Source organism: Lissotriton vulgaris, chromosome 6 (assembly GCF_964263255.1).
Source record: "Lissotriton vulgaris chromosome 6, aLisVul1.2, whole genome shotgun sequence".
Lineage (NCBI taxonomy): Eukaryota > Metazoa > Chordata > Amphibia > Caudata > Salamandridae > Lissotriton > Lissotriton vulgaris.
Window position 1 is genome coordinate 280,541,989 of NC_141694.1, and position 17,047 is coordinate 280,559,035.

Sequence of the window (17,047 nt, forward strand, 5' to 3'; positions counted from 1 at the left end):
GTTTCTGCTTAAGTTTGGGGAGTTTGTGGACAGGAGCAGGGAAAGGTTAAACAGGCAGGAATGTTACATTAGAGGTTGGTCAGTTACAGTTTGTAATAACTTGCTGACGAGGATTATCTTGCGTATAAGACTTTATTAAGTTCCCACAGGAGCAACCGGCAAAGACGCCAAGCCGCGTCAGAAATCTCAGGGAATCCATAACATCAAACCAACCGTCAACTCATACGCCACTCGCACGCACACAAGCAGCGCGAGGCCAGCACAGAACAATGTCCACACGCAAGGCACACGATGGGCGAAACCATTACATATATCTCCTTTTCTCCAGAGAAGAGAGAGAGACAAAGAGAGAGAAAGGAGGGAACCAAAGAAAGAAGAAGAAGAAGAAGAGAAAGAAGCAGAAGAAAAGGAAGAAGAAGAAAAAACAAAGGAGAAGGAAACCAGAAAAGGGGCAGAAAGACAGAAAGAGCAAAGGGACACTAACGCCTGTATCTGGCTGCAATGCGGACCACTCTTGAGCTCCTTCTTTGAACAATGGGAGGATTACATGAATCATGAACCATACAATCCCCTAGAACAGAGTTGAATGAAACATCAGAATCACGACTTATATTTTGCACATCATTGTCCGTATCTTTAGTTTTTACAATCTTGTTCAAGTTCCACCAGTTGCGTCCATTGATGCGAACAGCACTGCCACACACTTTGTCTACAACCACAGGTTTGCTGAATTTTGAATCCCCCTTTTTCACAAAGCCCTGTTTCTTTATTTTAACAAGATCACCCACAGCAAATTCCCTGCTTGAGACCCTCTTCCTCACATCAGAGTATTCCTTTTGCTTGGATTGGGCTTCACTAACCTTGCGTCTGACCTTTTCATCCCGATCTTGGTTGGTAGTGTTGGTTTTGAAACGTTTGGACATCCAAGCAGGTCTAAATTCCGTGCACGGGTTTCTGCCTCTTAGTAGTTCGAAGGGAGAAATATCAGTGGATGAGTGTGGGGTTGTCCTGTAAAACCATAAATAGTTCTTACTGTGGCGGGTACCACCCTGTTATCTTCAATGACCCATTTCACACTATCTCCAATGACTCTGTTAAGCCTTTCAACTAACCCGTTAGTTTGGGGATGGTAAAGGGAGCTTCTAAGATGAGTGATGGAAGATTCTTTAAGAAATTTTCCACTTCTGATGACACAAATTGCACCCCATTATCTGAAACCATAGATTTGGGGAAGCCCTCTCTCATCAAAACCTCTTTCAAAAAGTCAAGAATCTCTTTAAAGGGGGAGGAGCTACAATAGCAAGCAAGATGGCTGCATAGTCTCCCGGCTCCGCTGACCTCCGTCCAAGATCCTGTCACTTATCCTGATTTCCTACCCCGGATCCGTGTGTGTGAATTAATCTGCACTGCGATGGTGTGATCCCGGGGTTTTTCTGACATTGTGGAGCTGAGTAACGTCGAGGACCGATTTGTGACTTAACCCAGTCTGGAAGCCGGGGTCTCGAGTGCTGGCTTAGCCGGGTCTGAGTTGAACAACAGCGGACTGTTGAGGGCGGCAGGGTCCGGTCTATGGAACTTTCAAAATTTTTGGATTGCTTTGCTACCATCTGCAGCCTGGTGTTGTGTTGGAGGTGAGTAGACGAGTGAAGCACGGTGCTGTGTTGCGGGGTCCCCTGCCTCGGAGGCCCGGCACTTGCATCGCCGGCGCACCTTGGGTTGGAGTCTCGTCGCGCACTAATGCATGCTGACGGTTGGCCACTCACGGCTCAGTCCTGCTCCGGCTGATATTACCCCGGAGAAGGCGCCTCTCCGTGGGGATCATTATGCCTGAGGAACTATGGAACCGGGCGGAGCAGGCCCAAGGTGGCCCGTCATTGCGGGAGGTGCTGGCGGCCCTAGAGGCACTTCAGGCGACTGTGGCAGCTTAGACCTGCGGCCTGTTGTCTGCGGCAGATGGACTTAAAGGACTGAGACCGGATCCTGACTCGATGCCCGAGACCCGGCATTCAGCTTGCCTTTTGATCGACGCCCCAGTGGCGCAATTAGACCCGGTGTCGGAAGCTGTGCCTGCCCCTACAGAAGTGGATCTACTTGAATGGGTTGTGATCGGTGACTTAACTAATTTTTTGGAATCCCCGGTTTTGCAGCTGTTGGAACATTCAACTGCTGTCCCTATCCTGGAACCTTTTAATTGGTACTGTGAACTGTTTTGGATTATGTCGAACCCCCTCCCCAGTCGTTCTATCAAGATGGCGGATGTGATAATGCCTGGCTTCGGAAACGGGGAGGGACATCGTCGGTACCAGCTGCTTACTTTGGGATCTACTGTTCTTTTTCCATCTACTGAACTATGTTCCAACCACCTCTGTGTATCTTTTGACATTTTGATGATGGGGCTTTATTCGTCTGAGGGACTCGGCGAATTCGATCGACGGGGCCAAGGCTGAGACTGTTGTTTGGGTTGTTCATTGTGGCTTTATCGGTAACGGGACTGCTTCATTAGCTTAACGGAGTCCGGGGCAGGGTTGGTGGTTCCCCCCGGGATGTTTTCTCAGTTTGGTCTATTCGGATGTGATAGTTCCGGGGGGACCCCTTTGTTAGGGTAGGGGGGAGAGACCGGGAGCACGTAGAAGATAGCCCTCCTCCATTTCCCCTCTTGGGTGGGGTTTAATTTCTTTCTGTCTTTCTCCTGGTCTTTCTATATTTCGGGTCTCAGTTCTTGGGCGACAGGCACGCTGCTAGGGGGGTAGGCCGTAGTCATCTGCAGGGGTGCAGGGTGGGGGGTTGGGGGATGGGTGTTTTGTTTTTCGTTTTATTTCTATGGCCTTTTTTCTTCTTATCTTTCTTTGCCCTTTTCTTTTTTTCCTTTCCGGGTCAGTGTAATGGGTTCATTTTTATGGCCATCTCTGCTGTTTCATATGTGCCTCAATTCTCGCGATGTTTCAGTGCTACGGGGCGGTCATTCAGCTGGCGCGAACTGTATTTGTACGCTCGCTTATCCTGAATAGTATGTTTTAACGCCGCTGACTTACACGAAGATGATTTAACTGTGGACATATGCTATTTCGCCCCCCCCCCCCTTTTTTCGTAACTTGAGATATGGTATGGCACCTGATCCTTCTATCTTATATTATAAAATGGAACCTTTTTATCCTGTTACCAACTTGATATGCTTTACAACCAGTACGTATGGTGGACGTGGCGAATCTGCTCCCCGGGAGGCTGGGTTTTGATTGTTTTCTTGTGTTGCAACTGCTTAGCGGCCGGCCCTAGGGGTTGTAGGCCCGTGTTTGTACTTGGTTGAAATGTCAAATAAAGGTTTTCCAAAAAAAAAAAAAGAATCTCTTTAGAATCAGCTCTAGGTACAAACCTAACTTCAGGCCTTTTAGTGTAATAATCCATCATTACAATGGCTAATTTGCACTGATGCGGCAAGGTATGAAAAGGTCCTAAAACACCAATGCCCAGTTTCTCCCACAGAGCTTCTGGGAGTGGTATAGGAGTGAGTGGAGGAATAGACGTCCTGAGACACTTATCACTGCTAGCACAAATGGTGCACTCCTGCACAAGGGTATAAATGTCCCTGTCCAGTTGTGGCCACCAAAAGTATTCTCGCACCCTGCGTTTGGTGAGTGTGGCTCCCAGGTGTCCATCATGTGCTTTATTAAGGATGGTGTTTCTAATGCTTGATGGGGTTATTAACTTATTCAATCTGAAAACTAGTCCATCCTCTAATGACAGCTCATCACTGCCCTTTACAAACGGTTGTAAAACCACATCCACATTTCTTTCTTTTGGCCAACCCTGGATTTTGTATTTCTTTTCAACTTTCAAGATTTCATCATTATCCAAAGCTGCAAACCAACTCTCTTCTACCACTGAACACACATTTTTTTAACTAAACACTTGCAATTATACAATCCTCTTTTTCATCATACTCAATTTCTTCATTACAATGAACGGAATCATTGGGTGCTGGAGGTAGGCGAGACAAAGCATCAGCCCTGACATTATTTCCTCCTGCAATGTGAGTGATTTCAAAGTTGAATTGTAACAGTTTTGATGCAAGACGAGCTATACGTGGTGTAACGCTGCGATTGTTGGTGTTTCCCAAGATAGCAACCAACGGTTTATGGTCAGTTTGTAAAGTGAACTTCTTGCCCCATAAATAGTTCTTGAACTTTTCAATGCCCCACCAACATGCCAAAAGTTCTTTTTCAATGACTGAGTAATGTGTTTCTGCATCCCTCAGTACCCTTGACGCAAAGCCAATCGTGTGTTTCTGATTCCCGACATCCTGTGTTAAGACTGCACTCAGCCCGTAGCTAATAGCATCGACAGTCAATGTGCATGGAACAGAGGGTTGAAACGGTTTCAATGCTCTGACCGTGCTCAGTTGTTCTTTGAGCCATGTAAATGCTTGTTCACATTCACTGTCCCACACAAACTCATTTCTTTCTTTCACCAATGGGACGTATTTTGGTGGCATAATCCTGAATGAAGCGAGCGTAAAACTCTGTCAGACCAAGCAAGGATTTGACCTCAGCTTTGTCTTTTGGAGCAGAAGCATCCAGGATGGCTTGTACAAGACTACACTTAGGTGTGACTCCAGCGCTGGAGATGGTGTGACCCAAATACTCCACCTTTTCTTTAGAGAATACGCACTTTTCACGTTTGAGAACAACACTGTGCTCTTGAAAAATGGAGAGTATTCTATTCAAGGTCACATCATGTTCAGTTTGGTCTTTAGCAAAAATTAAGACAAAGACATCATCCTGAAAGATCGCTACATTCTTTATGTCTTTGAGTAAGTTGACCATGACTCTTTGGAAAACTGAGGCTGCCGAAGCCAGGCCAAACGGCATACGACAGAATTGGAACATACCTGACGGGGAGTTGAAGGCTGTGAAATGACGAGAGTCCTTATCCAGCTCTATTTGGTGGTATGCAGAGGCCAAGTCTAACTTTGTGAAAACTGTGGCCCCTGCTACTACACCTAGCATTTCAGTTATGTTGGGTAAAGGGTGCGAGTCCACCCAAATCACCTTATTGAGACTGTGTAAGTCAATACAGATTCTCAGAGCATTATTTTCTTTTCTTGCTACCACTAAGGAGGATGACCAATCTGAGGACTCAATGGGTTCGATCACACCTCTTTTGTGTATGGACATAAGCTCCTTTTCCAAGTCTTCCCTTACGCTGAACGGTACCTTTATTTTACGTCTGAACCCTTTGATTTTTCCCAACTCACCAGAGAATACTTTAGGATATTTGTTGAGTAGATCTTCCACATGGTCGTGATCACGGATCGCTTAAAACCTGTTCTCTGGCACCTGGGCATAAAATCATGCTAAACAGACCTTGATGGAACCAACCTAATATGTTCAGGCCATGCACAGCCACATATATCTTCCCATATATGTGCCTATTTTTAATACCAAAACATCCTCAAAGTACCCTAGGAGGTCTATTTTGCGCCCTTCGTAGGATACAGGTTCACGATCCGGTGGTTGAAGAGGTCATTCCCCCCATTTCTCTCTGGAGAGAGATTCCGTAATCAAAGTGATCCACGCACCTGAGTCTACTAGGAGTCTCACACTATTGTAACCTACCTCAATCACAACATATGGATCAACACAATCATTAGGATCTCCTCTTTTAACCCCACCGTCGTTCACCACAAGCACCATGTCCTTTAATTCGCCCAGAGTGTCATCGTTGTCCCTGTCACTTGAGTCTTTGACACACCCTACGTGAACATTTCCTTTTTTCTGTGTCTGACACACTTTGTCAAAATGCCCTATCTTGCCACAAGAGTGACATACTGCATTTCTTGCAGGGCATGGTCTACCATTTCTTGTGTGAAAAGAATTTCCGCACCTAAAACATATATCAGTTCTCTTGAAAAAATTGTTATGTTGAAAGTCTTTCTTTTTCTTGAAATTCAAGAGACGTACAGGAGTGACCATTTCTATATTTTTGTTTTTCCAGTTCTTTGATGGATGTCTCCGAAGTTTCTATGCTTTTCGCAATGCGAATGGATTCATCAAGAGAAGGGTTTTCTAAAGAAAGTAATTTTTGTCTAATCAATTTGTCAATACATTTGCTTATGAATTGGTCACGAACCAGCTGTTCGCTGTAGTTCTCAAATTCGCACTCTGCCACCATTTTCCTGAGAGCAGTTACGTAGGTGTCAACATCCTCCTCCATCTTTTGAGCCCTTTTAAAAAATGTGTGTCTCAACACCACTACACTAAGTTGTTTATCATATCTTTTCGCTAATTTTTTCACTGTACTTTGGTATTCATCTAGATCCTCTTCTGCATCATTTTCAGCTTCTGGTAAATGCTTGAGAGTATCTCTTCCTTCAAACCCTATAGAGTGTAGTAATAAAAACTTTTTCCGTTCTGGTCTGAACCTATGCGCACCAATTGCCCCTAGATAATTTTCAAAGGCATCAAACCATGTCTTTTATATTCTGTGGCTTTTGGTCTAAAAATAAAGGTTTTACATGGCTAGTAGAGACAAGTACATTGCAAGAAGATTCAAGTACAACATTCGGAAATAACGCCTTTCCAAATTACAGAGATCACCTTAAACATTTTCTTCAAACAAACTCAAATTCCTAAATACCAAAAACAAATCTCTAAGTTCGCTTCCAGAAGTCTTGTAGGTTTTTTCTTGAATGAATAGTTCCAAAAATTGTTCCGGTAACCTTTCATGCGAAGGGCGCCTTAAACTAGAAAGTAATTACACTTATCTTATTTGTCATTGCAGGTTCCGATGCTGAAAGAAGATGCCAGGCTTTTATTCTGAAGAAGAAAGGAGTTCTTGGGATCGTAAATCAGGTAAGCAGCCGTCTTCTCAAGGATGGGAGCTCAACACGTCCTTTCACTGGAGCAGGCGGAAGGCAAAGCGCCTTCCAGAAGGTTGGGTACGGTTTAAATACCCAACCGCACCCAGCCGCACCCCACGTATGCGTGCGCTAGGCCAGATTTAGGCAGGGCGCACGCGAGAGAACAGCTTTGTTGCTTTCGTCCTGAAACAAGCTTGCATGATTGTAACCGAAGGGCAAGTTGAATGTCAGATATTAAAGGCATAACAAAACCAATCTAAAATATCAGGAGATACTTATTAATACAACAATCAGAGGCATCATGTTTCAATAAGCAATTAGTGTCACAATGATTACATTCTGCATTTTTACAAAACACACACCCTCATAATACATACTTATGGAGTGCAGGTGCACGGGAAAGGGGTGGGTTTTTTAAGGCAAATGTGCCAAGATAACATTGGAGCCACCCAATGGAGGCTTCATACGGAATCATGACAGTACTCCCTCCTCAAGATCCCCCCAAAGACTGTTGCAATAGGCTTTGGTTTGGAGGGGTTCTGCATATGAAATGTCCTTAGAACCCTTGGAGCATTTTGTAAATGAGCGATAGGTTCCCATGATCTTTCCTCAGGGCCATACCCCTTCCAATCTACCAAATAGAAGAGTTTGCCACGAATTCCTTTGGAATCCAGAACCTTCTTGACTTCAAATTCTGAATGACCATCAATTAAGACGGAAGATGGAGGTCGAATCAACCGAGTCTGAGGATCAAAAGGTTTGATTAAGGACACATGGAACACCAGATGAATCTGATATTTCTGAGGAAGGAGTAATTTTACACAAACTGGGTTGATGATCTTATCAATGGGAAATGGACCTATACACATGGGATTAAATTTCTTAGTTCCTTTTATGGCCAAATTCTTTGTGCTTAACCATACCTTGTCTCCAGGACTGTACTGGGGTTGTTCTCTTCTGTGTTTATTAGCAGCCCTCTTTTAGGATTCTTTTGCTTTAGCCAAATTGTACCGAGCTTCCTTATGAATAGAAGACAAACCAGAAATATAATCATGAATTGGTGGAACGGTATTATGAATCTTAATGTCTTCTGGAAAGCTTTTAAGGTGGAAGCCATAATTACAGAAAAAAGGAGACATGTTAGTGGAAGTATGGTCTGCATTATTGTATGCAAATTCCAGAGTGCTTAAGAGATCAGACCAATCTCCTGAAACGGTGGTCAACATGCAACGTAGGTACTCTTCGATATGTTTGGTTTGTGCGTTCAGTTAAACCATCAGTTTGGGGGTGGTAACTAGACGACAAATGAATTTCCATTTGGAGAAGAGAACTTAAATTCTTCCAAACATGAGATGTAAATTGAGACCCCCTGTCTGAAATTACTACTGATGGAATTCCGTGTAATTGAATGACATGTGTAATCAATAATTTTGCTAGTTCCATAGTTGTAGAAAGTCTTTTCAGCAGAATGAAATGTGCCATACATGAAAACTGATCCACTACAGTGAGAATTGTAGTGTCCCCTCTTTGTGTTGAAGGAAGTTCTACAATAAAATCTAAAGAGATAGAATGCCAAGGCTGAGGTGGTATAGGAAGAGATGTTAATAAACCACTAGGAGGCTGATGAGAGGGCTTATTTTGGATACAAACACTACATGTGGTTACATATAATTGAACATCTTTGAACATTGTAGGCCACCAAAATTGTCTTTTGATTAGTTCGTATGTTTTGGCAATTCCCGGATGAGCCGAGAGAGGGGTGTCATGAAGAAGGTGGATAATTGTCTCCTGAAGGGCTTTAGTAGGAACCATGACAAGATCATGTACATAAAGAAGCTTGTCTTTTTCTTGAAGATACAGGTACTATTTTTTCTATTCTTCAAGACTCTTTTTCTTTTGCTCCTTCGGTATCTCATCAGTAATGTTTTTGACTGATAAGCAAGCTTGAAAACAAGTAGTGGGTAACACAGGATGAACAACAGTTTCTTGTTCCAAACTACTTTCTCCTAAACAAGATAATGCGTCAGCTTTTAGATTTTCTTTTCAAGGTCGGTAAATTATTACAAAATTGTAGTCATTGAAGAACAGAGACCATCTTAACTGTCTAGCTGAATAGGCTTTTACCTTTTGTAAAGCTTGCAGGTTCCTATGGTCAGTATAGATAGTGATGGGGTGACGTGCCCCTAACAAGTAGTGACGCCACCCCTCGAAAACTGCTTTTATAGCTAATAATTCCTTATCAGCAATTGCGTAATTTAATTCTGAAGGGGACATTTTCCATGAGTAATAGGCAATGGGATGCATTTGACCAGTTTCCTAATTTCGTTGTGACAAAATCCCTCCTAAAGCAAACTGAGAAGCATCTGCATCGACAATGAATGGGTGTTTTGGATCTGGGTGACTCAAAATGGGAGCTGATGTAAACTTTTCTTTTAAGTCGTGAAAGGCCTTATCGGCGGATTCTGTCCAATAAAATGTTACTCCTTTTCGCAGCAATTTGGTAATGGGAGTTATAGTTTGTGAACAATTCTGAATGAATCGACGATAAAAATTTGCGAACCCTAGAAAACTTTGTATCTGTTTCACTGATGAGGGTCGAGGCCAAGAAGTCACGGCTTCTACTTTCTTAGGGTCCATTTCAATGCCAGAGGGACTAATAATGTATCCCAAAAAATCTACCTTAGACACATGAAAAAGACTTTTTTCTAATTTCACGTATAATGAATTGGAAAGCAGTTTTTGAAGAATGGCTCGAACTTGTTGTACATGTTCGTCCTCTGAATGAGAGTAAATCAAGATGTCGTCTATACAGACCACACAACAAATGTCAATAAATTGGTGCAATACTTCATTTATGAAAAATTGAAAAGCTGCAGGAGCGTTACAGAGTCCGAAAGGCATGACTTGATATTCATAAAGGCCAAATTTGGTACGAAATGCTGTTTTCCACTCATCACCTTTTCGGACTCTGACAAGATGGTAAGCTCCGCGCAAATCCAATTTAGTATAAATGGTTGCATTCTTTACCTGATCTAGAAGAGTTGGAATGAGAGGCAAAGGGTACCTGTTTTTAATTGTGACATTGTTTAAGGCTGTATAATCTATGCACGTTCTTAATACCCCTCCACGTTTCAGAATGAAAAAAAGAGAAGATGATACAGGAGACTTAGAGTGCCTAATGAAACCATTAGCGAGATATTCGTCCAGGTATTCTCGCAAGTGCTCGTTTTCTTTCTCTGTCAGAGCATAGATTCTACTGCATGGCAAGGTTGCCCCAGGCACGAGATCAATCCTGCAATCAAAATCACTATGGGGGGAAGAGTGTTAGCCTTTTTTTTTATCAAATATGTCAAGTAAATCTGAATATTCAGTAGGCACTCCTTCTAGGAGCAGGATACTAGAAGAATCTGTGGTAAAATCAAAACCTTTAATAATGCCTTCAGTCCTGTCTAACAAAAAACATTGACTCAAACAATGGTGAGATCTAAAAGTCATGGTTCTTGCCTGCCAATCAATATTTGGGTTGTGTAAAACAAGTCAAGGGAGTCCCAAAATTAGTTTAAATTGAGGAGCGTCAATAACATCAAAAACTATTCTTTCTCTGTGGATAGGAGAACTGTCCATAAGTAAGTCCTCGGTTTGCTTTTTTATAGGTCCAGAAGTCAGTTCCTTACCGTCAACTGCTCTTACAGTTTCTGGATGAGTTTTTAGAATGGAGTTGAACCCTAAATGTTTTAAAAATTGAGTGTCAATGAAATGTCCTGTAGCTCCTGAATCGATGATTGCTTCTACTTTACTAGGACTCCCTGAAATGGCTAAACTTTTCAATTCTACAATTACACAAAAGTGTCGACACCCCTTGGGTGGGACAGTTGAGGCCGAACTAGAACACACACTCGATAAACTGACCTCTTCCTTTACCGAGTGTTCTAGTTTTCCGTTTCTTCTGACGTTAAAGCTACATTTGCGGACTTAGGCTTCCCCTCATTAGGTTTAGAAGGACATTCTTTCACGAAATGTCCAGTCTTCCCACAATAAAGACATTGGTTTAATTTTCGTCTTTTTTCCTTTTCCTCTTTAGTTATAGGTCCTCGAATACACCCTATTTGCATGGGTTCTACTGAGTCTAATTTTTGGATTATATCTCAAGGAGTAAAGACTCTTTCTTTTTGAAACATTACCTTATGGTCCAATCTTCCTCTTTCTCCTTTTCTTTCAGACAGCCTATAATTTAATTTTACTACCAGATCTATGAATTCAATGATTTCTTCTGGAGGTTCTAGGACTTGGGTTACCATGTCCTTGAGCTCGTCCTTCAAGCCTCGATAGAATAAGGACACCCTTTTTTGATTTGGCCAATCGGCTTCTAGAACCAAGTGATTAAATATGGATATATAATGTAGTAAACAGACGAACCCTGTTTTAAATTTAAAAGCTCACTGTCAGCCAATTGAACAAAGACATGCTTTGCAAATATCTTTTTTAAAGACCGTTCAAAAGCTCTAAAATTATATAAAACCCGATCGTCTCTTTCTACCAAAGGGACAGACCACAAAGCTGCATCTCCTCCTAAGTAGGATAACATAAAAGCTACCTTGGAGGAATCATCTGGGAAAGCTGTGGTTTTGGCCAAAAAGTGTAAATGGCACTGATTGAGAAAGACGGTAAATTTGTTAGGGTCTCCATAAAACCTCTCAGGTTGAGCTAAGGGCGTTGGAACTGGTGTGATTACTTGAATCTGAGTTTGAGCTTCAGAAGAAGAAGAAGCTTCTCCCTGAAAAGTGGCTTGTTTTAAAATTGGCTTTTGTTGATGGACTGTATTGTGGAGAGAAACCATGGCCTAGATGTAGGTAATTTTATTTTACCACTTCTTAAATACCGAATTTTACCGATTCGGTATTTAAGAAGTGGTAAAATAGAGGGGGGGGGGTGTAGGTATTACAGAATTGGTAAATGCCGAATCGTTAAGATTCGGTATTTACCGATTCTGTAAATACCGATTCGGTAATGCCCATTGATTCCTATGGGCATTGAAGCCCATAGGAATCAATGGGCATTACCGAATCGGTATTTACAGAACCGGTAAATACCGATTCCAGCAAGGGTGCAGGGGGTGTCACTTTGACACCCTCTAGCACCCCAAATACAGGCATGTGTGTCATGTGGCACACAGACATGCCCTAAGGGCATGTCTGTCTGTCACATGGCATAGGTGTGCATGCACACATGTGCATGCACACCTGGATTCGGTATTTTACCACCCAATTGGATTGGGTGGTAAAATACCGAATCTGAAAGGCCTTTGGGACTCAGAAGAGTCCCACCTACATCTAGAAGTTACCGAATCGGTAAAAATACCGATTCGGTAAATTTACTGAATCGGTAAATTTACTGATTCGGTACAATTGGCCCCCTACATCCCAATAACCCATTTTCCGGACGGTAACGGCCGAAATCGGCCGTTACCGGACGGTAAATAGCCACCTACATCTGGCCCCATATCTCTACGCAAGGCTACATTTTCCTGTTTTAACTCAGTTAGCATGGCAGCTATATCCTGAAGAGAAACTTGGTCCATTGCGTCCAGGCGAATAATTTTACTTGGGCTTTGCCTTCTGTCAGAACTATTAATACGTCGTCCCTTACCTTGTCTTGATATGAGACGAGTAGTGAATTTGCAGGGACGCAAGGGACCAACCTCCCTAAAGACTAACCCCTTCCTGGAGGAAGTATTAAACACTACAAGATATGAGCTAGACTAAGGGGAGGAGGGCCGGTACTAGACTCGGTTGTTTTTGCTGTCGACCTGCGAAACAACAAGAGTCACTGATTTACTTCTTGTTCTAATCTTTTTTATAACTCTACTTCTGTGACTACTACTCTCTTTCTAGCTGTACAAACTCTCGCCTACCTGCGAACCGCTGTTGTCTCTCTTTCGTCCAGTATGTCTTTCTTGTCTTGTTGGTCAGTCTTGTCAGGTGATTTTCTGTTGTCCTGTCTTGTTGTGAATCCAAGCTTTTGGAGAAAATTCTGTAATAAACAAATAAAATGGTTAAAGTCCTTTTCTACCCTTCCTTTTGTCTTGAAACCCCCTTTTAACCTTAAGAAACAAAAGGCCTTTCTCCCTTCTTCACTTACTTAGACTATGATCTGTGTCTTTTATATTCTGTAGCTTTTGGTCTAAAAATAAAGGTTTTACATGGCAAGAAGAGACAAGTACATTGCAAGAAGAATCAAGTACAACATTCGGAAATAACGCCTTTCCAAATTACAGAGATCACCTTAAACCTTTTCTTCAAACAAACTCAAATTCCTAAATACCTAAAACAAATCTCTAAGTTTGCTTCCAGAAGTCCGGTAACCTTTCTTGCGAAGGGCGCCTTAAACTAGAAAGTAATTACACTTATTTTATTTGTCTTTGCAGGTTTTGATGCTGAAAGAAAATGCCAGGCTTTTATTCTGAAGAAGACAGGAGTTCTTGGGATCGTAAATCAGGTAAGCAGCCGTCTTCTCAAGGATGGGAGCTCAACACGTCCTTTCACTGGAGCAGGCGGAAGGCAAAGTGCCTTCCAGAAGGCTGGGTGCGGTTTAAATACCCGACCGCACCCAGCCGCACCCCACGTATGCGTGCACTCGGCCAGATTTAGGCAGGGGCGCACGCGAGAAAACAGCTTCATTGCTTTCTTCCTGAAACACGCTTGCATGATTGTAACCGAAGGGCAAGTTGAATGTCAGATATTAAAGGCATAACAAAACCAATAGAAAATATCACGAGATACTTAATAATACAACAATCAGAGGCATCATGTTTCAATAAGCAATTAGTGTCACAATGATTACATTCTGCATTTTACAAAACACACACCCTCATAATACATACTTATGGAGTGCAAGTCATGGGAAAGGGGTGGGTTTTTTAAGGCAAATTGTGCCAAGATAACATTGGAGCCACCCAATGGAGGCTTCATACAGAATCATGACATGCACGCCAAAAGTGGAGCTGAGAGATAATGGATACGAGGTACCTTTTGTACTAGTATCCTTCACACCATCTCATTTCCCACTAACATGTCAAAATACCTCAGAGTGTAAGTCCGTGCTCCTTCACTTTAAACACCTCACATGTAACCAACTTAGGGGTTAAGCCGGTCGACAGGAAGAAAGACGGGGCGGTTCAGTCAAACACGAACATCAACCCTCTTTGAATGCCTCATAGCGGGCGGGGAGATCTCTTCACAACGCTGAGAAACGTGACTGATGCACCGCTCCTCCCGTTCACATCATCGCGCAGACTCCCAGCATGGATTAACTTCTTCCGTCTTCCGCACCACGCTACAGCAACTTGTCACATTTACTCCGTGAGTAAACATTAATTGCCTTACTGTTTTGCTGCTTTTATCCTTTATTTTCTTCGTGGGTTCATTGTGGGAACTAGAGCAATCGACGTCGTCATAAATGAGTGTAATAACTCGCTGACGAGGATTATCTTGCGTATAAGACATTATTAAGTTCCCACAGGAGCAACCAGCAAAGACACCAAGCCGCGTCAGAAATCTCAGGGAATCCGTAACATCAAACCAACCGTCAACTCATATGCCACTCGCACGCATGCAAGCGGTGCGAGGCCAGCACAGAACAATGTCCACGCGCAAGGCACGCAATGGACGAAACCATTACACAGTTGCATAAAGGCAGGTAGGATTTTAGGTCTTGGAAGGTTAGGATTTATAAATGCGTTATTGTAAGATTGTGTAATATTATTGTATTGAAAGTAATTTATTGTATGTTGCAGGGTGGGGGTTTATGATGTGGGGATGATAGGGGTGGGGGTGGGAAACAAGGGGTCAGGAAATGTTTATGTATAGAGTGGTTTTAGTTTTGTAAGGCAATGAGCCAGTGTTAATAAAATTGTGATATGCACCTGTTTCAATAAAGCAGCCTTTTACACAGACAAATAGTTGTCGGTGTGGCTTGCCCCCCTCCCCTCCCAAGAGGGGTTTGGGGGGCAGTCGAGCACCGCGAGGTCTGCCCCCCAGAACTTTTTGGGAGTGGGAGGGGCTAGACGGGAGCGGCTGTTTTGTGGCTTTGGGCTACTTTGGGACTAGCCCAAATGTAGCCCAATTTTCGGTTAGTCGTCCAAGCTACTTAGGGGGTTTTCGCGCCTGCCCAGCCACCATTTTAAGTGTTAGGAATTTTTGGACCCGCCCTCCCTCCCTGTGATAAGGGTTTTTTGGGGAGGCGTTTTAGAGCAGGTTTTTTCTACAGGTGTTTTGTTGTGACAGGTGCCTAGGGGTTCAGATATTGTAGTTTTGTCGCTTGGAACAGGTGCTTGCGGGGTTGTTTGAAAGTTGGCCAAGTTTGGCTGGAGTTTTGTAGTTTCTGGTTAAGTTTGGGGAGCTTGTGGACAGGAGCAGGGAAAGGTTAAACAGGCAGGAAGGTTACATTACAGGTTCGTTAGTTACAGTTGAATAAAGGCAGGTAGGATTTTAGGTCTTGGGAGGTTAGGATTTATAAATGCGTTATTGTAAGATTGTGTAATATTATTGTATTGAAAGTTATTTATTGTATGTTGCAGGATGGGGGTTTATGATGTGGGGATCGTAGGGGTGGGGATGGGAAACAAGGGGTCAGGAAATGTTGACGTATAGAGAGGTTTTAGTTTTGTAAGGCAATGAGACAGTGTTAATAAAATGGTGATATGCACCCATTTCAAATAAAGCGGCCTTTTACACACACAAATGGTTGTCGGTGTGGCTTGCCCCCCCCCCCTCCCTTCCCAAGGACAGGAATGCATTGTATCTAATAGATACAGTGCATTCCTGATCTTTCCTTTTGCACTAGGGCAGTGCAACAGCAAGGCCTGCTGCTCTGCCCTACGGCAAATGAAAACATAAATGAGGACCTGGATTTTTTCCCATCCTCCGGGAAAGCCACTAAGTTTAATTCCTAGACTTGAACATATGCATTTTGCCACCAAGTGCTTTCTCGTGTCAAATGTGTGAAACAGTGCTCTTTCAGCCCAACCACCTAGGACAGACAGATTTAGGATTAGTATCCACACACAATCCATGATTTCCGGAGGAAGTGTGTCACCCAGAAGAGATCATTTGCATTTAGATTGAAAAAGCTATCTACAGCAGTGGTGTAATACAAAATGGCGAGGCCACCTTGTGGAATGTGGAAATCGTTCCTCGAGTCTCCCATATCTCACAGACATTCACTTGCCTGGGGCTGAGTGGGGCCCCTTGAAGGGTTGGGACCCCCGGAAACTGTGGGACCCCCCTGCACATTAGGGACTGCAGAGGGCGTTGTTACACCCCTTATCGACAGCTCACCAATTCACTGTGAATGGCAGAGTTTCTTTTCAGTGAAACAAAGCATTAAACACAACTGCCCTGTTATCAATAATTTGCGTTAGTATTCAGCAGGCTGGTCAGAGAGCGCTACTTAACCCAATTTTAGAATTCTAATGGACAAGCATTTGGAGACTTTCCATGTTACCTTATTCTTTTCAGCTTTCTTTTTTTCTTTCCAATTCTTAGATAATAGCTAGTAGATGGCTAATTTGTATTTTTTTCAATATTTATTTTAGTTTTCACTTACATTGCCCCTTTTCGTTTTTGAAATTAGTGTCCTGTTTTATACTATTTAATTGCTAACAGAAGGCAGTTTGCAAATTCTCAGGGTGCAACTTGATCCTCCTGGGCCCGGGATGTGCTGGATTGCCCGACCTGGGGCTTAATCTACTAAATGGTTTTCCAATTGCAAAGCTTGCAGTTTTCAAAATCACAAGCTTTGTGAACGTCCAACCTCACGTTGCAAAGTACCAACCATTGGGAGTCTGAAATGTCATGTGACACGTTGTGATTCTAAGGAAGGAGTGGGCATGAAATGGGCATCCCCCTCCTTAAGAACTATAATGATATGTCAGCGCTTTGCTGCAACAATTGCAGCTGCAGTCATAAAGCATTGATTCCATACCGGCTCCTTAAATCAATGGAAACTCCATGACGAGTTACCCTTGTCATTAGCGGCGAAGAGGTTAAAGGACACAGTACTGAGTTTAAAATGCTGTTGCTGCTCATGAGGCGCAGACAGTGCTTAATTTGTGAAAAAATAAGTGCCAAGGCCCTCTTCAGGAGACAACCACAGCCTGCAACACCCTTTGCCACTGCCATGGCTGCCAATGAC